Raw genomic sequence first — 27459 nt, 5'->3', positions numbered from 1 at the left:
TGTAATTAAAGATAAACCAAAGTGAGTTGGCATGGGTGGAAAGAAAAAAAATCTCAAAGCCGGTGATGTTTTAGTAGCTTTATAAGCCTGTGTGGAGGTTCTGTGAGCTTAATGCATTAAAACTCTGCAACTCTTTTCTCCTCGCTTGGTAACATTGATTATTTTGCTCTCAAGTTTTGTGGTGTTAAGTGAATCTGAGAACTGAGTGCAGATGGTGAAAGGACAGTGAAGGGCAGCTGTGAGCATAAAATAAATGTCCAGCAGTCTGTTATGGACAATAACATACATTTGCTCAAAAGGAGGGAAATGTCTTGTTTTATCTTTTACATTGATAAATTTGGTGCTTTCATCCAAAGCAAGGGCTTTAAATTACAGTTTTTATCAGTTTGGGTGTTCAGTTGAGTGTTGGCAGGTTTTTGGGTGAGACTTTTATGGTCTTATACACTCACCTAAAGGATTATTAGGAACACCTGTTAAATTTTTCATTAATGCAATTATCTAATCAACCAATCACATGGCAATTGCTTCAATGCATTTAGGGGTGTGGTCCTGGTCAAGAAAATTTCCTGAACTCCAAACTGAATGTCAGAATGGGAAAAAAGGTGATTTAAGCAATTTTGAGAGTGACATGATTGTTGGTGCCAGACGGGGCCAGTCTGAGTATTTCACAATCTGCTCAGTTACTGGGATTTTCACACACAACTATTTCTAGAGTTTACAAAGAATGGTGTGAAAAGGGAAAAACATCCAGTATGCGAAAATGCCTTGTTGATGCTAGAGGTCAGAGGAGAATGGGCCGACTGATTCAAGCTGATAGAAGAGCAACTTTAACTCAAATAATCCCTGTTACAACCGAGGTATGCAGCAAAGCATTTGTGAAGCCACAACATGCACAACCTTGAGGCGGATAAGCTACAACAGCAGAAGACTCCACCGGGTACCACTTATCTCCACTACAAATAAAAAAAGAGGCTACAATTTGCACAAGCTCACCAAAATTGGACAGTTGAAGACTGGAAAAATGTTGCCTGGTCTCACGAGTCTTGATTTCTGTTGAGACATTCAGATGGTAGAGTAAACCGAATGAGAGCATGGATCCATCATGCCTTGTTACCACTGTGCAGGCTGCTGGTGGTGGTGTAATGGTGTGTGGGATGTTTTCTCAACCCAATAGAGCATCTTTGGGATGTGGTGGAATGGGACCTTCGTGCCCTGGATGTGCATCCCACAAATCTCCATAAACTGCAAGATGCTATCCTATCAATATGGGACAACATTTCTAAAGAATTGTTGAATCGATGCCATGTAGAATTAAGGTAGTTCTGAAGGCGAAAGGGGGTCAAACACAGTGTTAGTATGGTGTTCCTAAAATCCTTTAGGTGAGTGTAGTAAGACGTCAGGCTGGCATATGCAGTGTAAAAAATTATTGTTGCACTTAAATTTTTATGTTTAAACAACTTGAATAAACAAGTGATTTCAACTTTCTGGACTAGTGAGTTGGTATAAAAAATAAAAGTTGAATGGTTCAACTTTATTTCAATAACTTCTAGTGAAAAAAAGTTTCAATGACTTTTTGTTTAAACTTAAACATTTAAACAAGTCAAATAACATTTGTTTACCTTTGGTTGGACAAATTGATGGTTTGTGTGCCTTTGTTACGTCAATGTGATCAATCTTTAAACTCAGTCTAACACAATCTGTCTGTTTGTATTTTGCAAAGATGCTAATCACAATAATATATGTAATGGCTTTATGAATAGCGGTATTCGTGAAAGTAAATGTTATCAACGGATATCCAGAGTAGACCTATAATGTAATTTCCTTCCATTGTTGACATTTTTTTAAACACATTGATTTGTTGCTGTGCGCATTTGTCACTTTTAAATAAGCCCATTAATATCAAATAAGCAAAACAATAAGGCACTTTTACTAAAGGGGTTCGGTTGTAGCAGTGTCAGATTCTGAAGCACTGAACGAAAAATGGAAATTCCCATTGCCAGACACTTTTACAAAACTAATCTGTTATCCAGATGAGCCGTGATTCTTCAATCATACTCTGAAAAATAGGTCTGGGCAATTTTTTACTTCATGAATAAAAAGAAAAAAGATATAAATGCCATATGATTACTTAATGTAACTAATAGATCACAATTTCTCACATTTTATTTCAATTTATTACACGCTCTGGAATGCTCGACTCTGATTGGTCAGTCCGGTCATTAGTCATGACCTGTAACTGATAACACAAGCTTTATCCACTGCGAGTCGTCGTGACAAGGTACTTCTACAAATAAGCTAATAACATATGAAATCAATATTATTTGTTCATATATTTACTTACATGCCAAGTTGATGTGTATTAAGAGGCATATAATGTCATCTAGCCGGTTGTTATTGCAAATAAATCCATTCAGGGTGATTGAAAACCCCGCCGCTTGAGTCCTGATCACTCTTGATTTATTATGCAATAACAAGCTGGCTGCATATCCCGAACGCTCTTAAACGCGCTAAAAGCCTGCTACAGATGATTTCTGCCGTTTTATAAGATTATGACAGATCAAGTGCGACATTAATCTAATAAACGTAAGACTTGTTCGACTTTATGCGGCGCCGCAAGAACCGACAGCCGGATGACGTCAAAGTACCGCGAGAACGATAAGAGATATCATACGAAGTCTAATTTCGTCTCGCTCTCGTGGTACTTCGACGTCATCCGGCTGTCGGTTCTTGCGGCGCCGCATGAAGTCGAACAAGCTTCTTTTTATATGTAGACTGTACGATGTTTTTTATTCAAACAATTAGATGAAATATACAATCGACTGTAGGATGAGGACACCACTGTTTGTAGGCCGTATGACACAAGCTAGTTACAGTCATCAGGATGCACTAGTTGTAAACATCTCATTTATTTAAGAATTTAGAATTGTTAACTATTCACATTGTGTTAGATATGGTAAACACTTATATTTAAATGCCTAGTCAATCAGAAAATTGCTCCATAAATGCCTTGATGTAATTTAGAGCCTCATATCTCATCATAAACTAATTATACAGATTGTTTTTGCTATCTAAATAGGATAAACACTAAATGTATTCCTTTATTCTGCTGGGTGACACTTGATTTTTTACTCAACTGAAGTGAACATGAATATTGATTCATCAAACCATCATTGTGAAAGCAGGACAATGTCTTTCCTTTAGTAACGTTACATCTTCTGTTCCCGCTTGTGATAGGCTGTGTCCTCAAGTCCTCTATAACCCACACAGGACTAGTGACTGACAGTTAATCTAAATTCCTTTTTACGACAGAAAATCTCTTTGGTATATACTAAGAGGTGAATTATGTTTGTTCATAGGCACTTAGTAATGAGTTCAAAATGACAGACAACTGATGACAGAATAAACAGGCACTTTCCTGCTTCAATAGCTCTGTCAAACACGTGATCCGCTCTGATGTACAACCACCCGCAGGGGTAAATGATAGCAGGTGTGAGCCCGACACTACAGATAGGGTGAGACGGGTGAGAGAAAAGAGCATTGGGGAAGCGATGTTTATAGCTTGTCAAGCTTTTATAATAAAACATAGTTAAATTACGATCAGGCTGCCCTTTGAGAAAGTTAAAAGAAGATAGCCACACTTGGCTTGTCACTGGGTTGGTACCCTTTCAAAAGTACCCTTTGCACCTAAAGAGTGCATATTAGTACCAAAAAGTGCATATTAGTAGATAACAAAAAACATGTACACATCTGGACTTATTTAAAGGGTACTGCCCCAGTGACATCTAGGGGTCCTTTTTTGATAATTTTTCTGTTGCATATTTGATTGAACATTTGCTACAAAAACAGAAGTTGAAAACAATTCGAGAATTAGTGATTCATTTTAGTGAGTTGCTTTGTTTGGACGATTCATGTAGATGAGCTCACAGTCATGAATCAGAGGGTAAACAAGAGATGCTATTTTCATACACTTTATCTCTGACTGTCAGCAGGTATAGCTAATCCTTATCTTCGTGGCAGCATGGGAATTAAGTTGGCAGTAAGGTAGAGATGCATGAATCCCACGAGTCTTTCTTTAAGCTTCAACTAAATCTGGCCTTTTCTACTAAATTTTTGCAAGGTATAAAAGCTGTTTACTTGCCATTTTACTTAATCACTGGTGCCTTTGTAAAGTAATGGAAATAACATGTGTGACACTTCAATGAATAAATTATAATGTGTTAGGGCGCAGTCACACCAAAAGCGCTTTAAACGCTTGCAAACGCAAGGCGCGACGCACTGCCTTTTTAAAAAAAAGAGCAGTGCGGCGCGGCTTTTCATATTGCTAAGCAACCGCAGAGTCAGCTGTCTTGTCAATCAAATATTGCAGCGTGAGCGCTCTTTTGCTGTTAACTGTCATATTAGCAGAAACTTTAAAAAGAGGACGCTTGCTCTGACCTTGTTTGAGGATAAGAGGTGCACAAACACGCAGGAGAGAGTGAGCGAGTGGAGTCCGGTTCTTCAAAGCAACTGTAAACTTCACTCACCACAACGTAAGGCCCGCCTCTCCCCTCATTCGATTGGACAATGGAAGACGCGAATGACGTCAGGCGCTTCTCCGCTCTCAGCGCTCCTTCAAAAACGCGTGCGCGGCAGGCGGCAGAAAACCGCAAGGCGCTCGGCGCGCATAAACAGCGCGCAAACGCGCCCTGCCCATAGAATATCATTCAAAAAAGGCGCCTGCAACTGCCATAAACGCTTTTGGTGTGACTGAGCCCTTATCCATTACTTTAGTGTCACAAGTATTAACTTTGTTTTGGGAATTGCTAGATGTTGTACAAACAGCTATACAACATAAAAGTAATCTACTTTTGTATGAAAATTAGCTACCCACCAAAACTGTAATTTACCCATCCCAGACCTTCTTTACTGTATCCAACAATTAATATCACATGGCATGTAATTTAATAATTTTAAATGGATATTCAATTCTTTGTTGTTCATTTTGAAATTAAAAAGCTGCATTCGGTCGTAAAGTCTATCAGGTCTATGGACTATAAAATGCTTTAAATTCCTTTTTTTAAGGATTATATTGTATACCCTCCTTATTCTTTATTTTTCTATTTTATATCTTTACTTTTTTATTAATACTTTTTTTAAATAAATAAAGCTGCAATCAGTAACTTTGCCTCTTTAGCGCCATCTCTGTTTGAAAGATAAGGTTGCAGGATAATTTCTGTGCTTAAAGGGGGGGTGCACGATTTCTGAAAAATGCTTTGGAAAAGGGAGTCGGGGTGACTACCAAAACACACTTGTAGCCAATCAGTGGTAAGGTGCGTGTCTAAACGACATCGTTGCCTGGGTTGCGTATGGCAGTGGTTTTCAATCTTGTCCTAGGGGACCCACTGCCCTGCACATTTTGCATGTCTCCCTTATCTAACACACCTGATTCAGATCATCAGCTCATTAATGGAGAGATCCATGAACAGAACTGGGTGTGTCAGTTAAGGGAGACATACAAAATGTGCAGAGCTGTGGGTCCCCTAGGACAAGATTGAAAACCACTGGCGTATGTATCTGTGGGGTGGTTCTATCAAAAGAAGGTGCAGATTCTATTAGGGTAGGGGCATGTTGTTTAGATGATTTCAAATGTCAACATTGGCTTTCAGAAATCATGGACCCTGCCTTTAAACGAGCATTTCACCCATAGAAACATTAATCTTTATTGAAAGTGTGTCATATTTGTAGTCGAAATGTAACATACATTTCGAATTTGGTGCTATTTGACCGAGAAAAGGGGTGTTTGTAGTCTCATCCCCTCAACAAAGATATAGGACTTCCTTTTTCAATGATGCAAAATTATGATTTTTACATCATTGAATGAAGGAAGTGCAACACTGAAATCTGTATTTGAAATGATGCATGACCATTCAAAAACATGACTGGGGATCTAACTATACAAAGCTTAATGCAAATGGGTGAAGTGTCCCTTTAACTTTATGGGCCCTATTTTAACGATCTAAGCGCATTGTCTAAAGCGCACAGCGCAACGTCTAAATGGGCGTGTCCGAATCCACTTTTGCTAATTTAACGACGGGAAAAATCGTTTTTGCGCCGAGCGCATGGTCGAAAAGGGTTGGTCCTATTATAATGGGAGTATTTTGGGCGTAACGTGCAGTAAACCAATGAGAGTCACAGCTCTCATTCCCTTTAAAAGCAAGTTGCGCTGGCGCTATGTCTAATCCCTATTTAGATGACGGACTTTGTAAACTGAAAAACTAAGCGGAGGTAGAAGATCCCCAGTTTAAGATTAATGTTAAATAATTGTGTTGTTTTTCACTTGTATTGAAATTGTTTTTTTTTTATTAAAACATTAAAAACCGGTTTTGTTTTATTCATGGAAGTAAAAACCAGGGTTGTAATTGCTTTAAATGTATGGCTATCCAATATCATCAAAAAATAATTTACAAGTATGTAAGATAAGGTTTGTACTGTAAAAATACTTTATTTGTAACAAACAGGAGATAAAGAATTTACAAACGGCTCTCCTCACGTTTCAGCACTTTGGACAGCGTTTTTTAGCAAAGAGTTTTTTTTAAGCATTACTTACAAATGTTTCTCATCTCGCCATATCCACAGGTACATCATATACAATAAATCCGTGAGGTAGCATTAAAAAAAAAACATTTAAAAACAGACGCATTTGTTTAAAGCAAAGCATTTATTTACTTATCAGGCTGCAGGTAAAGCAGCTCTTTGCGCCTTCTAACGTCTCATAATCAGTCCCCATTTATAAATATGTCCAAGAGACTCAATAATAATCTCTTAAATTCAATCCTTTAATCTTTCATATTTAAAAGCATTTTTGTGCTGCTGCGCATTTATGTACTTTGTGATAAGCAAACCCGCGTTGTCCTCCCGTTTATAGGCGCATATTACTAATGCGCTCTTTAAATAACATAAAACATATTGCGCCATTGACTTTAGACTTTAGACCAGGTTTTTGTTGGTCAATGGCGTAGTCTATTTTAGTTGCCTCAAAATAGCAACGCGCCAACAATGCGCCTGAACACACCTCGTTTTTCAGACCAGAACGCCCATGAGCGCAAAGGGGGCGCAAATGCATTTGCTATTTAAACAACGCGGCGCTAAACGTGAAAATTAGGGTGGAAACTAGCAAAAGACACTTGCGTCGCGCATTGCGCTGCATTGCGCCGGGTGTAAGATAGAGCCCCATGTTTATTAAGAAACAGCAGACATTTCTCGCAAAATTCGATCCAACTTATAAATCATTATTATAAGCATAACATTGTGAATTAGGGTAAGGTGACAGTTTTGAATGCTAATTGTTTTTGTACTTGCATAATAACTAGGGTGACCAAACATATGGAGCTAGAAGAGTCTCAATAAAGATAAATGCACACACTGCATTCACGTGTGCACACACAGGATTCATAAATACACACGCAGGATACACAAGTGCACACAAAAATCACAAATGCACACACAAAATTTAAAAAGCACACAAGATTCAGAAATGCACACAAAATTCAGAAATGCACACAAAATTCATAAATGCACAGCCAGTTCGGAAATGCAAACAACATTTACAAATGCACTCAAGATTCACAAATGCACAGGTCAAGATTCAGAAATGTATTTCTGATGCACACACAAATATATCTTGATTTACAAACTGTTTTTGGTCTGTGAACTTTACTGCATTTGTGTGTGGATTTTGAGACTCCCCTGACTTGTCTCAACACACAAATGCCTTTTTTTAAACAGGGAATGATCTGCAACCAATCAGATATCTCCCTTGTTTTAGCCAATCACAAGAACGCACCCCACGTGGGGGATTTTTTACTTATAAGCCAATCACATTACCTTTAAGCTGGTTTGCCAACCGTCAATAAAACCGAAAAAGAAGAAGTAGTTTACACAGCGTGTGTGTGTCGAGCCAAGTCAGGGGAGTCTCAAAATTCACACACAAATGCAGTAAAGTTCACAGACCAAAAACAGTTTGTAAATCAAGATATATTTGTGTGTGCATCAGAAATACATTTATGAATCTTGTCCTGTGCATTTGTGAATCTTGAGTGCATTTGTGGGTGTTGTTTGCATTTCTGAATTGGTTGTGTATTTGTGAATTTTGTGTGCATTTCTGAATTTTGTGTGCATTTGTGAATCTTCTGTGCTTCTTAAATTTTGTGTGTGCATTTGTGAATTTTGTGTGCATTTGTGTATCCTGCGTGTGTATTTATGAATCCTGTGTGTGCATATGTGAATGTAGTGTGTGCATTTATCTTTATTGAGACTCTTCTAGCTCCATACAAACATGCAATTTTTCCAAGACCAGGGTTTCCGCGGGGTTGTAAAAGGTAGTAAAAGGTAGTAAATTAAATTATGCCAAATTAAGGCCAGTAAAAAGTAGTAAAAAGTAGTAAGCGTCATCTGACGAGGTAGTAAATTTTCGATTGCCTTTTGTAATGTTATGATGCCTGGAAATTAGTTCAAATCGCCTGCATATCTGGGCAAATAATCAAAGATCTTTCGTCTCTGGGATGTGATCAAAGCCTGGAGTGGAGCCAAATCACGTTCCTCTCTCCGCTGTAAGCGTACTGTAATCACTACGGACCGGATCCACTCCGTGTTTTCTGACTGTATCACGTTAAGCTGAGGTAAAACTTTTTCAGCTAGCATGGTCAAACTTATAATGCAGGAAGGCTCCGATGTTTTGAAGATCGATAAAGGTGTAAAAGACGATTGACTTGGCTTAGCGAAATAATGAAGATTGGCAAGCCTTTCAGTTCGTGGGCTAAGAAAACCAAACAGGTAATTGCGTGTCTTTGCACAGTATGACTAACGTAAGGGGTCCTGTATTTTGGGGGTAAATGATTTCTCACGTTACTGATCATCCGCGGCACGCTTTTTAATGATATGCTGATTTAACCAGTGGCTGATACAACGGGTTTGTTAAACTCGTAGGTAAACTTGTGGTGGCATCCAAATCCCGTGAGAGCGATTGACGAGGAATCATAAGAGGAGCCTGCTTCCGAAATGCTCTCGCGGGACTTTGATGTCATCCACATGTCGGTTCTTGCAGTTGCATTTGCGTGTGGTCACAAAAACGTAACATTTGTAAATATATTTAAGCACAGCAGTTTAAAAACAGGTGATTTTAAGCCATTCAAACACAAACAACAGTGCGTCCGCTGTTTCTGTGTCAGAGGAGCACGCAAGCCGCGCATTCGATTCTCATTGAGCATGTGTTGTACGTATTTTTGCCGCTTAATTGGCCTTAAATAACACACATGCGTCAAAAATCCCGTCTTTGCAAATATCCTCATATAAACACAACCATTCAGGTCTTCAGGAGAAAGTAAACAGCAGAAACATTGCGCATAAACTAGCACATCAGCGCTGCCTCTATTGTAACATAATAATTTGTTGATAAAGGTACAGTCATTCAATTAACAACTGTCACGATGGTTACAGACATCCTGTGTGAATTCTACATGAGTTTGACTCGAGTTACTCGTTCAGGGTTTATATTCATGCATAACGTTACTGTATTAGAGCTGTGACTGTAAACTGTTGTGTGAACAGAACAGACCCTGGATTATTTGTTTATGTGTACTGAATAATGATATGAAAAAGTTGTATTTGTTCACATTAGTAAATGCATTATATAACATAAACAAACAATGAAAAATATTGAGTATATAAGCATTAATTAATTCTTGTTTATGTCATTACAGTAATTGACGGTGGTTCATGGTGCATTCACTAATGTTAACAGTTTCAACTTTGATTAAAAAATGATTAGTAAATGCTAAAATAAATACATTTACAATTAATAAATAATTAATAAAAGATTCATTAAAGGTGGTGATATTCATGTTTTCTTTGTATACAGTATAGTGAGTTATTTAGCTGTTTTGCCTTAATCTGAAATGCCCTGCAAACTACAGCTACCTATATGCCACATGAGACTCCAATATGGAATTTATGGCAAAAAAATCTCCCCTTAAAATGCTATTGGTCTCGCCTACATAAAGTGTTAGGTAAAGGAATATGACTTGGCCTAAAAAATATTTCAGTCAGAAGAATTTTTTCACTTTAATTCTTTTTTGTATGTTATACATGTCAAAATCTGTGTAAATAATAGAAAGGTCGCTGATTAACACTTGCAATTCAGTGTCGTGATGGTTTTAAAAAATATTCTGAAGGTAGTAAAAAAGGTAGTAAAAAGTAGTAAATTTAACTTAAGGATTTCTGTATAAACCCTGAAGACACATCTTGGCCAGGATTTCAGGTGCGTCCTCCTGAAGTTGCATTTGTCGACGGCATGTCATTGAGGTTTATTATTCCAGGTCCTATTTTAAAAAGCAATCGTTACATTTCATGGTAAGAATGAAATTTGTATGTCTTAAGAGAAATAAATGTTAACTTTATAAAATTTTTAATTGAAATATGAGAACCTCGATGACGTATGCAGTCGAAATGCATTCACACCGGGCGTCAGTGTTAACACTTCCCATTCACTTTTAATTGCCGAACTGAATTGTGGATCCCTCGGCGCCGCGTCAGTACCGTTGCTCGCGGCAGAAGTTGAACATTTCTCAACTTTTCAAGCCGCAACGCGTTCGTCAGCCAATCAGATTGACTTATGCAAACAACCTAGACAGAGCCAGCCAATTACGTTTATGGACGAACGGAGCATGTGTAGCGGCCACTGTGATTGGCTGTTGGCCACGCTTCAGACAAGCCTTCCGTTAAGCGTTAACGCTTACGCCTCGTGTGAATGTTATAGCAACACTAAAGAGTTGTTGCTCTTTGCTCCCCTTACAGGTTAGAAGCGGAATTGTCCATTACCACTGTCGTAAGAAATTTAGCCTACTGCAGCAAAGCTGGCTCTGATTGGATTGTAGGTCTGCCGTAAAGTAAGTTTTTGTAGTTTTCACTCGAACTAGAGGACCCCGACCCGACGGTTGAAAACTCCTTTAGTGCGGTTTTGCCCGACAGAGGGCTGCAAAGCTAATGTGAAAGTGCCGTTCACCCTGTTTCGAGTGGATGAACGACTGAAACTTTTTTGGAAACGTTATTTTAAGTTAAAAAAACTCTTTAGTGTTGCTTAAAGAGAAAACGCTTCCTGCCAATGACAAGTTTTTCCAGCAATTCATGTTTTCACTAGTATCCACCAGATGGCGCTGTTACCCAACTTATAAAACCCGGAAGCAACCCCTTAGGTCAAGCAGTTCAAACTCTGTGTATGTTTTGATGATAGCTCTGAATCTGATCTCTATCAAAAGTCCTGCACCAAAACACAATAATCTCAGCTTTTTGCTCAAAATTTTGTATTTTTGAAGAAACCATATTTGAGAGATGATAAAAAAAGAACAAATAAAGTAAAGAAGAATATTTTCTGGCATTAAACTTTTGTGAAAATCATAAAAAATGCTGGCGCTGACTGGCAACTTAAAAAAAAACGAGGGAAAGAGTTAATATTAATAACTAATATTTGTTTATTTTTAACAACAATAAAAATATTTTTTATTTATTATAGCTTTAACTACATGTAACTGTAAAATACATTTAGTTTAGTGTAAATTTGCAACCACCCATTCCTTTTATTATTTCTTATATACTGTAATTGTTTTTTATATAGGCCTATTTATTTTTTTAAGGAGAGAAAAATTTAATATTTGACAGCGATCAGTTTTACGTTCTTAACATTAAACTAGACAGCGTAATGTCTCTGTGTGTTTTTGTTTTACCATATTTGTCTTTTATTTTAAAAACCTGTTACTTGTTCATGGTATATGTAGTTTTATAATGTTTACCTTTTCCAGTTGTGTCTTGTCACCCTGATTAGTGCATATTAAATATACTGATCTGCACATAGATCTTCACTTCTTGTATTTTTGACAGCCCATAAAGCAGCATTGGTTTCATTGGCATGATTTATCCAACAAAGTCCTTTATTCTAAGACAGAGTAACCTGAGGTTGCATTGTTGCTTTTGTCCTGATGTTGCAAGTTAGTAGGGTAGGAAGGGGGGGTTCACCTGCACCCGAAAGGTATATTTTTTTAACCTAGTTTTTTGTAATCCTTAAGGTGTCTAGAAAAGGAATTTTGATGTTCCCCATGCAAACTATTGTCCCAAGTGTGATTTTTTGTATCATCTTTTGGGGCCGTGCTTGATTTTCGGCTGTGAAAAAGGAAAACTTTAAATCAACATAGAATCTGTACAATACATTCTACAGACACAATCCACCCCATTTTCTCTTCGTCTTTGCACGAGGAATTGATAGATATGAGGATTGTCATGATTAGATGATGTATAATGCATAAAAACTCAAATAAACACAAAAAAATTTAAATAAAATTGTGACATTGGATCACTGGAACTCCTCCCCTATGGACCCTATTGATATATGTCTCCTAACTTTTGTATTTTTACAGTCTGCAAGATGTCTAATAAACAAAGTTGATGATCCACACCTGAAATATTGTCACGTGTATGTCTTTTCTGGCTATATTGGTTGCCTCCCTGGATTTCCAAAAAAAGCAAAAAAGAACATTTACATAATGTCTTTTTCAAACTGGTATATATTTGTAATGCTTCAGGTGTCTGATAAACATATTCCACATTAAAATATTGTGCCAAGTTTTTTATTTAGATTGGAATCAATTTGAAACTTAGAGCAATAAGTGTGGTCGAAAGTTAATAACTCTGAAGGCCTTCAGAAAGTCCAGACTTAGCAAGCACAAAATACAAAAAAAGCTGTTTGGAGTAATCCAATGCCACACTGTATCAGTGCCGGCCCATCTTCCCAGCTTCTCTTTTTTTGCAATTGATGCATGCTAATCATCCTCAAAAAAGAGAAGAGTGATATCGATGGTGAGTCTGAAAAACATACTTCTTTACAAAGTTTGAAGCTGCCTTGAAGACATTAAGGAAAAATAAAGTCAATACTGTTATACTCTAATAGCTAATTGGCTAGTTGGTGATCATTGCTAATCATACCCAAGTCAAAGAAACACAAGGAAGAAAATGATAGTGAGTCTGAAGAGTTTAATCCTGCTACAAAGAAATCCAAGAGAGATGATGGTGTCAAATAATAGGAATAATAATAATTAGTTACATTTATATAGCGCTTTCCGGCAGCACTCAAAGCAATTTACATATGAAAGGGGGATTCTCCTCAACCACCACCAATGTGCAGCATCCACCTGGATGATGCGACGGCAGCCATATTGTGCCAGAACACCCATCACACACCAGCTTATTATTGGAAAGGAGACAGAGTAATATAGCCAATTAGTATGGGGGGATGATTAGTAGGCCAACGGGCAAGTTTGGCCAGGATGCAGGGGCACACCCCTACTCTTTTTCGAAAGACATCCTGGGATTTTTAATGACCACAGAGAGTCAGGACCTTGGTTTAACGTCTCATCTGAAGGACCACACTGATGGCCATGTGAGAAGGACTATGTGAGATACCTCAGTTGGATTCAACCCAGGAAGAGACTGACAACCGGGTTGTTCTGTACTTGCTGTATGCCGCTCAACTGGGGCACAAGGTGGCTGTGGTGAGCACTGCAGACACAGACATTTTCTTCATCCTCCTACACCACGCCCAATCCGTCCCGCTGACCATCTACGTCGACATTGGGATCGAAAAGCACAGGCAGATCCTAAATGTCAGCGAACTGGCAGAATGTAAGGGGGCAGACTACTGCACAATACTCGGCCTCTACATCTTCACAGGGAAAGCTTTACAAGTACCTTTAGAGGCAAAGGGAAGGTTGGGTCTCTGAAAAAGCTGCAGAGTAATCCAAGTACCATGCAGCCTTCAAGTGAGTTTTTTCAAGGCAGATATTCTGTAGCATGTAATGGCAATAACAGTTTTTTACAGATGCTAGGACACATTTCTCAATACATAGGTCACTTTTGCAAAACTATTCAAACAGTTCTCCTAACCAACTTTCAGCTTGGCAAAGCAGTTCATTTCACATTCAAAATCATGCTGAAAAGAATGATTGGAGAGGATGAGACGCTTACCACCAGATCCAAGGTGGATCTGTCTGGGCTCCCGCCCTGCAGAGACAACCTGGTCCCACACATCAACTGTGTCAACCACTGTCTGGCCATCTACAAGAGAGCAGCCACACCGATATTCTGGTGTCCCAAGCCCCATGATCCTGGCCGAGGCTGGGAAAAGACTGAAGAGGGTACTCTGGAACCAGTGTGGTTTTGTGGACCTATCCTCCCCACTTCACTCACTGGCTTGCTGGAGGAAACAGTCGAGGAGATGGATGGAGATGGTGAAGACGACGAGGAGCAAGAGATCGATTATGAAGACCTGGGCTGTTTCTCAATTCCAAGAACGCAAAGAACGGACTTGCGTCCTTGTGGAGATTGAACTTGCCAGGTGACCTCGGAAGAGTGAACTCAGAAGGTCGCGAGAACACAGAACGCACTTATGAGAATTGAGATGTGTGCCATCTTCCTGTTGGTCACCTGACCTCCGCCATTGTTTTGCCTCAATGACTTCTGGGGCGTAAAGTGATTTCAGCGCGCAAGTCTGCACTCGATGCATCCTCGATATCAAGAACACATCCGGGTATTTTCATGCGTCCTCTGTACTTGCGTTCTTGAGAATTGGAATGAACTTCGACTGTTAATGATGATGTAGAGCAAGGACACGAGAAGGCAAGATTGCTGAAGAATGCATATTGAGAAACAGCCCTGCTGTATGATGAATAGACTTCATTGCCCTTGACCTTTTGACCTTTGATTAAAATCACTTTTTTCTATTTCAGTTTATTCTAATGGGGATTTGTTATACCCTATATATACACATATTTGACTATATCAGTGGTTTTCTCTATTGTTTCTATAAATATAATACCAAAATAACGGTTTGAATAGTAACTCCTTATTATGGAAGATGTTCAGTTGGACCAACATGTGACAATATCTGTTAAGCGTCACCGTCCCGTATACGGGACACCTAAGTTTACTTCAATATTGTTGAGGTAAATGTTAATCTATCACTACAAACTATATATTGTTGGAAAGGTCTAAGCCTCTAGAATACATATTTCAGCAGTGTTTTATAAAATAAATTATGTAGGGAGAGTAATTGATTCATTTATGAAGAGAGTGCGCCTCAAAACATTTATATCCTGATAAATGTCACTGTCTCGCCAGTGGGGCGCCTACGTTTATTTCAGTGTTTTCCACGTGAATTCTTATCCAATCCTGACAAACTATATATCGTTTGAAAGCTCTAAGGGTGTAGTTTCCATTTATCATCAGAATTTTGGGAAAGAAATTACATAGTGAGAGCCATTTTCTAAAATGCCACAGGTTGAAAGGTGGGCCCATGTTGTTATTATATATTGGTAACACAAATACCCTATCTAAACCTAAAATATCTTGACAAACTATATATCATTGGAAAGCTCTAAGAGTGTAGTTTTCATATTTTATCACCATTTTGGAGAAATTATAACAGAGTAAGAGTCAGATTCAAAAATGTCACGGGCCACAGGTGGACCCAGTTTGTTTTTACATATGTATAGCACTAATACCCTATTCCAAACCTAAACAATTTTGACAAACTATATATCATTGGAAAGCTCTAAGAGTGTAGTTATCATATATCTTTACCATTTTGAGAAAAAAAATGACGTAGTGAAAGTCAGTTTCAAAAAGGTCACTGGCCCACATGTAGGCCCAATATGTTTTTACATTTTTTTTAACACTAAACCCCCACCCTAAACCCCAAAAATCTTGATAAACTATATATCACTGGAAAGCTCTCAGAATGTAGTTTTCATATGTCAAAGTCATCTGATGATAGAAATAATTTAGTGACAGTTTTTTGTTACATGCCCCCCCTCCCATAGGAATGCATATTATTATTATTTATTCATAATGCCTATATCCTATTATAAATCTTCAAAAATGTTGACAAACTATATATCATTGGAAAGCTCTTAGAATGTAGTTTTCATATTTCAAAATGTTTTAGCAGTAATAATAATGCTGTGAAAGTAATTGATTCATTTATGACAAGAGTATGCAGCAAACTGTTGACACCTACTGGCCGTTGTTGGTAAAACCACTAAAACTGTAACACAAACCTCAGTTTTTGTGATTTTAACTTGAAATTTGGATCACAACTGCTTGAGACATCTGGCTTCATGTTTACATTACTTTTTTAAAAAATGTACCTTTTTATAATTTTTTTAATAAAATTAATATGTTATTGGATTATTTTTATTTATTAAAATAAATGTAAACTGCTATAACAATTTTTCTGTTAAATATTTTCACCTGGTTACACTTCAGTCAAAAACCTTCAATTGTCTTCTTTAAAACAAGACCAAGATTAGGCTTCTAGACCAAAAAGTGCCAGAGTTATATTCATTTGAAGATGCACTTCAACTTTTCACCCCCCCCACTCTAAAGGATAGGACGACGCTTAAGAGGTTAAGTAGGGATCATCAAAATTTGCTTCTTAGACATCCTAAAGACTGTAAAAATACAAAAGTTAGAAAACATATATCAATAGGGTCCATAGGGGAGAAGTTCCACTGATCCAAGGTCACAGATTTTTTTTAATTATTTGTGTTTATTTGAGTTTTAATGCACCATACATCATCTAATCATGACAATCCTCATGTCTATCAATTCCTTATGCAAAGATTAAGAGAAAATGGGGTGGATTGTGTCTGTAGGATGTATTGTTCAGATTCTATGTAGATTTAAAGTTTACATTTTTCACAGCCGAATATCAAGCACGGTCACAAAAGATGATACAAAAAATCACACATGGGACAATAATTTGCATGGGGAACATCAAAATTCCTTTTCTAGACACCTTAAGGATTACAAAAAACTAGGTTAAAAAAATATACCTTTCGGGTGCAGGTGAACCCCCCCTTCCTACCAGACTAAGTAGGCAGTATAAGGCATTAATTAACAGGGATTATTGCATTATTAACTGCGAACATCTCAGAGCCTGTGAAAAGACTTTCATTTCCCTCGTGTATGAGATTGCTATAGGGAAATTGGTTATTACAAAGAACAATAGACATGCGATTTATACTGCTCTGTGTGCTCGGGTATTTTAAGCTTCTCAGCATTCATATTCACGCTGGCATTTCATACAAAAAAAACCTTCTTGTAAGAAGTCATCATCTATAGATACGACAGGAAGCAATGAAACGAGCTTCATCTTGGCTAATTGCAGTCCTACTTTTAATTAACAAGTTGCCCATGGCTCTTATTCAGTTATGCCAAAAACATTAATCTGGACACTGTAATGAATATTGCTCGAAGCTACGGACAGAACACATGTTAGACCTCTATGACATTTAAATAAGACAGTCAGCCTTTAAATGCAGTTAAAGTGTCATCTGGATCATTTCAACACAATCTTATGGCAGTTTGTAACTATTTTACAAGGTGGCTATTTTTAATGAATGTCATTTTTCCGGTTTTGTACAATTTGCTTTTGCACTTGTGAGTGTTGGGTTTTTTTCTTAATAATTGTATTAAGATTAATTGTACAAAATAGCAAAATAGTTTTGAAAGCTGGTCATTTTCAACTCAATGTCATGAAATATACTTTTATACTTTAGCTAAAGAAAACAGAAAGCATGATTACATTAATTCACTTACAAATTGCAAACAAGCACCATGAGTAAACATTTAAAATAAACCGACATGTAGCAAAGAATACAACCAAAGTCCCTTGAGGAAAATTGCGCCTCTAGGCAGCCATGTCTACAATGCAACTGGGCAGTTATTTCAGTCATGCAAGACTAAAGTCTACTTGAATAGGGAAAGACAGATGTCTCTAAAATTGTGTGCTGAAATCACAATTAAACAACATATTTCTGACCAACAATTAAACCTGAAATTAACGGCACCATAACTTTGGTTTCTTAAGCTCAAATTCGGGGTGGGCGATAAATCGCCTGTGATTCTCATGCGTATCTCATCCGTAAAGGCGGTTTCGTGATTAGTACTAAATCGTAAACTGGCTTTACTGATGAGATACCCACCCCTAGGCTCAAATTGATCTAAAAAAATCTCACCTTTTTTCAAGGACTTAATATATAGTCTACTTAAACTTTTTTCTTTTACTTGTTTATTTTATTTGACCTGTTAATTGCATTATTCCCCCAAAGAATCAGCAGTCTTTATCGATTAATGATTGGTTCTTATAACAAAAAGGCAGGACTTCCCTCACCATTTTACCCCAGTTAATAATCAACAGTTAGGCCTGCAGACTAAGCTAGATTGTGAATTGTTTAGAGGAGCAGTCTTAACATCTTAATATGGACTATGCTTTAAAAAAATCCCTACCATATGCATCATCTTATGCCTATTTTTCTAGAGATAAATAAGCGGCTCTGATGGCAGTATCTTTGCATTGCACCATGGGATGTCATTTTTAAATAATGCCTGTCAACATTGCATTTTATTATTATTGTTGTGTGTTGTGTGTTTTTTTTATATAAACATAAAAAATGCTTTGGTCTCGAGGACTCAGTCTGAAATTACGAGTCCTTCTCCTCTCACTGTGGTTCGAGACCGAGTCAAGACCGTGTCTTTGAAGGAACAAGTCCAAGACGAGTCCGAGAAAGTAGAAATCGGTCTTGAGACCGATCTCAGTCCGAGACCGGACTCGAGTACTACATCACTAATTAAAAGTAATAGGAGTGCTCAATTCTATTACATCTAATATCTTTGGTAAAACAGAGCACCTAGCAAGGCCAGTTAAAACTCTAGGATTTAGAAAAGTAATTATCTTAAATGGACAAGATTCTAAAAATAGTTTGAATACTCTAAATAGTTTCCTAACTTTTGCCGATGCCTTTGTGGGCAAAGCATTTGATTTTCTGTCAAAGCTGCTAAACCGGGCTTGTTGGCTGCGTGCCTTGTTTTAATGCAATGTTCGATCTGGGAGCTTTCCAGGTTCTGGACCGAATGTCCATCGTCCCCGGCTCACTGCGGTCGTAAACTAACCAATTAACGTAAAAGCTTTGGGGATATCATCAATAAGACAGCGACATTTTCCACTGGTGTGTGGCACAGGGACATTATAGCGTTGAGCAGGAGCCATGAGGCTTTAAAGAAGAATTTCTGAAGGTTATAAAAGGAACTGTCTATTCTGTAAGGCTGTCTGGCCTCAGGTGGCCATTTAGTACCACTGTTTAGTGTAGCCTGAGGTGTTGTGTGTGTGTGGGTGCATTTTGTATGTGCACAGCATCTGTTTCACAAGTCTGCCTATAATATTTCACTGGTAAAGTGATCTGTAATGGAGAGTCTCGAAGATGAGACTGGAGTAAAGCACTAATTTCGAGCTTTTTAATTTCTCTTTGGAGGTATTTTATAGGATTAAAACAGCACATGAATAGTAATAAAGCTAGACTGGTAATAGTAAGCTGAAGGGATGTTGTATTATTGTCACTTGAATGAAGAAAGCAAGGCTTTGGCTTTTTTTAAATTTCCTTCTTTTCTATATGCAGAAACAAAAAATCACAAAAAGCAACATTGCAAAATATTTTTATATTATCACACACACAAAAAATCAAGATTTAGAAACCTTCTCCTCATATTCTCAAATTTACCATAAACTTTGTTTCCTTGTATCTGATATTGTCATGTCTGAACAAATAACCTCATAAAACAAGGCCAGTATAATATAATGCCTGGGCTTTGAACTGTACAGAGTCAGCATTCTACCGGAGCTACCAGACAAATCCAGGCTACCTTTTGGCTTATTGGGGCCAAAGAGATTAACCATATCCCAATATTAGCCCAACTTTAACCTGTATTTCAATTGAAACCGGTAGTTTATAATGCACCTGAGATGCATTCAAATGAATCACACGTGCACATAAAGCATTGCTTATTACTTAGGTTGCTATTTTATCACCATCGGGAATAGCACATTTGGTTGTACTGCTTGCTGAAGGAGAATGAAGCTATAAATATTACAGAGGAACCATTTTTGATGGGTAGGGTCATTTAAGATGCTGCAGATGTTACCTTTCCACTGCATCTGTGATATTTTGTCTATGTTGTCTTTGATATCTAAAGAAGTGTAGGAGATAAGACAAGCTGCAGTACAAATGTTGTCCAAATGATATTAGTTGTTTGTCAATTATGTTAAAGAGATAAGAATAATCATTTTGTTTAACAGTGTAGATGTACAGTATCTCGGCAGATGCTTGAAGGCAACATTAAAGGAAAACATGACCGTTCTTCATTATTTTACTATGTTCTAACCTTAACTTAGACGAATTAATACATCCCTATCTTTATTAAGTGCGTGCTCTTTGTACAGCAGGTCGTGAATGTGTTAGCATTTAGCCTAGCCCTATTCATTCCTTGGGATCCAAACAGGGATGAATTTAGAAGCCATCAAACAAGATTTGCCTATTTAAAGACTGTTAGATGAGTAGTCACACAAGTAAAAATGGTGGCACAAAAATAAACGTGGCGATTTTTAAGCAGCTAAAAATAGGGCTGTCACGATTATGAAATTGACTGGCGGATAAATGTCTCACAAATTGTGAAATTTATGACGATTAATTGCCTGTTTTAGGGCTTTGACATTTAATTGTCATATTTTTTTGTTTGTTCATAAAATAGTTTTCACACGTTGTTGTGATTTATTTAAATTAAATATTTTGCCTGACAGTAAATATTAGTGATGCACCGATATGGAAATTTTGGCCGATACTGATAACCGATAACTCTTTAAATTTGGGGGGCGATAACCGATATCTATAGGCCAATAAATATTCATATTATTTTCACAATGAAAAACTCGCAGACCGCGGACATCTTGTCTAGACTAGCACACTCTTCTTAAGCCCGCAACACGTGTCATCTTCGTGCTATGTCACAGAAAGCACCAATCAAAACTCCACATGGCCAGCAATAAGCAAGTGAAGTGGTTCAACAAACCAAAACAATCCATAATTTATCAGCTTTCATTTATCGATGACCGATGACCGATAATATTAAAAATAAGCAGTTATTGGCCGGTAACGATATGCCTACCGATATATCGTGCATCCCTAGTAAATCATATTAGTCATATTAGTACTAGACCACGTCTGCGGCTGCAAAGAAAGCATTCTTCATTTCCATAAATTTGGAATTATTAAATGGCTTTGTAATGTATCGTGTTACATTGTCAGTTTAGGAGCTCCATCTGATACTGTCTCATTTATACAGGCGCTGCAGCTCCCTATTGTGTTTTTTAGAGAGATGTGCAATCATTACGGTGATCTGAAATCATCACAATGAGGTCAAATAATTGCGATGAGACAATTATTTAATCATTGTGACAGCCTTAGCTAAAAAATTAGAACTATATTGTATGGCGGAAGAACACTTAGTTTGTAGCACTTCAACGTCGAGCGCAGTAATATTGACGGAAGTTTGAGTGAGAGGGTGAGGAGTCAGGAGTGATGATGTTACTGTGCGCCAAGGTCGAAGTGCTGCATACAAGGTGCTCTTTCGCCATACAATATAGTTCTCATTTTTTATCCGCTAACTACTCTTGTAACAGTCTTTAAATAGGGAAAACATAGAAGTGTTTGGTGGCTTTTAAATTCGTCCCTGTTTGGATCCTAAGGAATGAATGGGACTAGGCTAAATGCTAACACATTCACAACGCGCTGTACAAAGATTAAGTGCACACATTAAATAAAGATTGATATGTATTAATTTGTCTAAGTTGATGTAAGAACATAGTAAAATATTGAAAAACTGTGGTGTTTTCCTTTAACATACAGCCCTCTAAAATGTGGTTCTACTTATGAAACATCCCATATAAGGTTTTTTGTATGAACTTTTTTGTCAGCCGATCCACCTTGACCTAAAAATTGAATAGCACATTTGCATGTTTAACTTCAAATTTATTTTTGTCACGTTTTTATCAGTAGTATTTTATTATTTTTACCTATTATGGACCTTCATAATGTGTAATATTCACATTTGTTAGTGTTTTGTGAGTGTTTTGTGTTTAGAATATTGTATTTTAAGATGATTTATTTACATTTTATCATTTAATTGTAATTAAATTGATTCCCCCGTGAACCACCAAGGGTTCACAAACCCCATTTTGGGATACCCTGATGTATACATTATTGACAATTTTGCAAGTTATGATGCTTGCTTCATCACAATACATGGCTACTTCTAACGGAGAAAGAAACTTTTGCTCTCATAATTGTGAATTTATTGCTGTGCGCCAAATCACGACCCCATGGCTGATCTCAAACAATATGCTTTCATTTCTTATAAGGTGCAAACAGCCAGGAATGCTGTTGCAGATTCTCATCGGCCTTCATCTTTAATCGTCCTGACAGCTCACTCGAGCGATTGACCTGACCTGCGGTCTGGCCCTGGGACTGCGCTCTTGTTAAATGTAAGCCCAATTGTTTCCTCCAGCTATTTTTAGTGTTTTGCTTTCTGGAGCTGTTCCTATCATGAGTGAACATTTGTGAAAATCAAAACTGTTGTAATTAGATGCAACTTTTATTATTTATTTAGCTGTATACTTTATTCAAATTGTCAAGTGTGAATAATGATAAAATGTGACAAAAATGTGTAAAAATGCCACCACAAATTTCCTGTATAATAAATTAGAATTTATACATTGAAACTGTTAAATGATCTTGTCATTGCAGTGACACAATGAGAGAGATTCCATTCATTGTGTTACTGTAATAAATTGTATTTTAAGTGTAAAGAAAATCATGTCTTCCATGATACAGTATGTCCATCTAAATATCATATCTAAATATAAGACTAAGAGCATAAATGTTTAATTTTACGCATCTTTTCTTGCTCTTTCTCTTGAAACACTGCCAGATTCACAGGGCACAGTGTTGCTTTACAGCATTGCACCGATAGTTGAATGTATTTCGAAACGGCTGCCCGAAACAGCTGTAGGGTGATATAGCAAAAAATTATGTTCATTTTTTGTAGCCTTTTGATGATGGCTGAGGAGCACAAGAGCATCAATTGACATTCAACATTTTCCTCGCAAAGGGGCGCATGCATGACTCAAAGGGGACGCAAAGAACCGAGACAGTGCGCTTTAATAAACACAAGTGTGAGATAAATGTGACCTTCAACAGATGACTCACGTGCGTACGGTCGTTCGAATCATCTGAAATAGCTGAGCTCAGTTGCTCTTTTTTGCATTGCTGCGGGGGATATTAGCCACATAAAGACCGTCTCATCCTCTTCTGTTTATAGGGCTCCCGTGTACTCGTAATATTTAGAGATGTACTGCGTTAAACAACAGAGCGGAAAACACACTCACACAATGTCAAGCGTACCAGCATGGCTTAAGAATAAATCCATTTGAAAATATAGCAATAAAGTAGATTTCCCAAAATTACTCCGACCTCCAATACGCTACACTTTATATTTGACCTTCAACTGAATGCTATGTTTTTAGTACAACTCATGGCCAAACCTGATGTGAGTCATTCCTTTATATCCTATGCAAATATACTGTGACTACTATAATTGACTCTTACGAGATCTCTGCAGAATCCAAAAAAAGATAGTCGTGCTAGATTGGCTCTTTCATCTTGGCAAAATAAGGGCCTGGCATCATTGCTCATACTAAGCAAAAACAGACAGAAGGGCACTTACACGCTGATGTTTTTCTTTATCTCCCGCAAGGATGATTAAAGTGTTCTGGCAAATATCACAAAACTCATTTGGATTGTCATGAGAATACTGTATCACATTTTTTTAATAAATTCTGACCTAATGAAAGGGTCCGGTACTGCTGGAGAAACTCCTGACACCTTGATGGAGTTTACTTTCCTCTAAAACTCTGTAATCTTTTTAAAAGCTTCTTCTGGCCGGAGATATTATTTGTATGAGTCAGATTAATAAACATTTGCTATTATTAGAGTTGAGTTGGGTCTAGGGTAGATATTTTTTAGCAACAGACCTATTTCATGCGAGTTTATGATGCGTTTGTGTTGTTGATATTTGACCCTCTGATCTTACTGGTCTTTCATTTATATGCTGATTTCTGGAGAAAAGTGAATAATGTATTCAAATACCTGCCAGGTCTGCACCTAGAGATAAACATTGATTGATTGGTTAGGAGCGGCAAAAATTAATTGTATTTTACCCGTAGTTTTACTTCAATGTAAACATACACAACTTCAAGCATTTTACTTTACTTTTCATACGTATCGCTGTACTCACAGAGTGAATATTTACATTTAAATGAGTGATGGAGTTATGGAAATAATTTTTTAATTAACGAATGCCAAGCTACATGCTTGTCATTGCTAAATTGTGTGAATGTACTTAATTGCATTGGAAATGATATAGTTCATCAGCAGGGAGCAAATAATGGCAATGTCCAAAACATCGTCAGGGTTGCTATCTTTAAATTAAACTGAACACGGTCACAAATAATAGCATGCATGCATATTTCAAAAAGGGCATCATTTTGAAGACATTTTAATTTTAACCTTAACCATGCTTGCTGAAAACAAACACAAAATTGACTGTGCTTTATGTGCACGATAAGGGAGAAGGCGCTGTGCTTTTCGTAGAATTAGTCATGGCTAAAAGACAGTGCTACAATGTAAAAAAAAGTTGGTTCAAATTAAAAAAGAAAGTTACCTGGTTGCCTTTAAATTTTGAATTAATTCTACTTAAAAATTTTAATTGACGACACAATTTTACACAACTTTTTTGAGTTAAATAATTAAAAAAAAGTATCTCTTGTTAAAGTAGGCAGGATGCGAAGCGAAGTGACTTATTCCTTAATAAAACACTAGCCTTGAGTACGTTATAACTTTTATAAAATGGTTACCACACAAAACAAATATTAAAGGGGACATTTCACAATACTTTCGGAAGACGTAAAATTAATCTTGGGTGTCCCCAGAGTACATATGTGAAGTTTTAGCTAAAAAAAACACAGGTAATTTGTTATAACATGTTAAAATTGCCACATTGAGTTGATAATGCAAACACTGATCACCATAATGGTGATTTGTTGAAATTGAAACTCAATTATTTCTCTCTCTCTCTCTCTCTCTCCCTTAGTTTAGCAAAACTAAGTTACTGGGTTGATCTTTTTTGCATTTTCTAGGTTGATAGAAGCACTGGGGACCCAATTATAGCACTTAAAGGAATAGTCTACCCTTTTGCCATATTAAACTATGTTATTACCTCAACCTAGACGAATTAATACATACCTATCTTTTTTCAATGCGTGCACTGTACAGCGCGTTGTGAATGTGTTAGCATTTAGCCTAGCCCCATTCATTCCTATGGTACCAAAAAAAAGTTTTATTTTGTGGCACCATACTTACTGGTATAACTCCTTATGTAACAGTCTTTAAATATGGAAAACACGGAAGTGTTTGGTGGCTTCCCTGTTTGGTACAATAGGAATGAATGGGTCTGGGCTAAATGCTAACACATTCACGACGCGCTGTACAGTGCACGTATTGAAAAAATATAGATATGTATTAATTTGTGTAAGTTGAGGTAATAACATTGTTTAATATGGCAAAAGGGTAGACTATTGCTTTAAACATGGAAAAAGTCAGATTTTCATGATATGTTCCATTTAAAGCAACGCAAATAAAATCACTAAAAGCCTTCCATCCCCTGGAAAAAGTCCAGTAGCGTCCGGTAACTTATTTTTCCGAAGTGCGAAAACATGTATGTAGCCCGTCATGTGTGTGGTTCGCAATTTCAAAATATGTGTTCAGCGCATCAAGTGAACCTATGTGCATCACGTGTCTTGTCAAAATAAGTGCCTGCTGCAGACGCGTCTAAAGGGTTTATGGTAAAAGAGATGCTCGCGTTTGCCAGATACTCGCATAATCTCATGCGTAATCAAAGTTTACTGTTAAGCTGTCTTGCTTGTACTTTTTGAACGTGAGCGTCTCTTTTATCATAAACAGCTTTGACGCATATGCAGCAGGCACTTTTTTTGACAAAACAAGTGATGCACATGGTTCACGCAACAAACACCGTTTTGAATTTGCGCCCCTCGGAAAAGCAGTCACGAGCCGCCACTGAAAAAGTCCCTGATCGACTGTAAACAGCAACAGAATGTTTTGCATATGTACGTTGCTTAGGGTGATGCGCAGCGATCATAAATAAACCACAGCTATTGGCCAATCAAGGAACTACCATTTCATAAATGCCAATAATACTCTACACTACGCATTTGTTTAGAAAGAAAGCTTCAGTCTTACGGCTTACAAGAGAAACTGTACCAAAGTCTCCTACAGCCAAATGCTTGATGTCAAATGTCTCTCATTCCCTCACATGACTGTGATTTTTTAGTAGCTAATGAATGAATAGGGGACAGCCTGAAGGGGGTAACCAATCATCAGTCAGAGCTGAAATGAGTATAAGGCCATTGTCTAATATAATCAGATGGGGCTTTTAAAAGAAACTCATTTTGTAAAGCGAGTTGAATCATTTCATCATTCTTATATTCAGCACATGACTCTTTTGGCCCTAATCAATTCTCTGTACATCCCTATGTGAAAACATCCTTTAATTCAATCAAACAGAAAACAGGAGTTTTGGGAATAGATACAGAGCTGTGTTTTCACTTGGGTTAATTGAGTTTACTTTGGCTTATTGAGAGACAGTGTGTCTGTGGTTTCTACTTCTCTATCATGTTAATATAGACATGTACATTTTGTTTACTCCTAATCAGCACAGAAATTATGCCCATCAGAGTTGTTTCTCCTGTCTGTATTTCTTTATAGATTTTCCTTCAATTATTAAACTGCATGAGCTGCCATTACAGAGGAGCTGAAAATGTGAGCTGCTTCTTACCATAAAGCAGACCGGATCAATATGATCAATAAACACCTTTTACAGCTTTCTTAACAAAAATCTTTAACTCACAAGTGTATTTTTTAACCGGTCAGGGAAAATTGGGCATTTGTAAGTTGGTTGAGCATTGTAATAGCGGAAAAAGGTGTGGGTTTGAATCCCAGGGAAACTAATACACATCATATGAACAATTGTTTGTTTGGAGGCTTTATGATATTAAAGGTCCCATTCTTTCTGTGTTTTTGAAGCTTTGATTGTGTTTACAGTGCGCAATATAACATGTGTTCATGTTTCATGTGTAAAAAACGTGGTATTTTTCACATAAATTACTTATGTATAGCGTATAGCGCTGTTTTCAGGGACTGATGTCTTCCTTCTTCTATGAAGTCCATCCTGCAGAAATACGTATCGAGTTCTGATTGTGTAGTTTGTTTAGTGTGTTGTGATTCAATAGCAGCTTAGCTTGCCGTTAGCTTAGCTTGCCGTTAGCTTAGCTGGTTACTGACGTATTCCTGTGGGCAGAGTTTAGTCAACAAACTGTTCTAGTGACGTCATTAAAGCAGGAAGTAAATGGCGGTA

The 27459-nt window shown here is 37.3% G+C and overlaps 1 protein-coding gene across 1 annotated transcript in view; it reads left to right on the top strand.

Moving 5' to 3' along the window:
- Positions 1–2192: 2192 nt before the first annotated feature.
- vipr1b (vasoactive intestinal peptide receptor 1b) overlaps positions 2193–27459 on the top strand; it is a 118345-nt gene continuing 93078 nt past the window's right edge. Inside the window, exons 1-2 of the mRNA XM_055182247.2 lie at positions 2193–2278; positions 22331–22453. The gene's annotated coding sequence lies outside the window, so the exon portion shown is untranslated. The remainder of the gene's footprint in view (positions 2279–22330; positions 22454–27459) is intronic.

This window comes from Misgurnus anguillicaudatus, chromosome 25, assembly GCF_027580225.2.
Source record: "Misgurnus anguillicaudatus chromosome 25, ASM2758022v2, whole genome shotgun sequence".
Lineage (NCBI taxonomy): Eukaryota > Metazoa > Chordata > Actinopteri > Cypriniformes > Cobitidae > Misgurnus > Misgurnus anguillicaudatus.
Note: the sequence above shows the minus strand (reverse complement) of the source record. Positions and strands in the feature narration are given on the sequence as shown.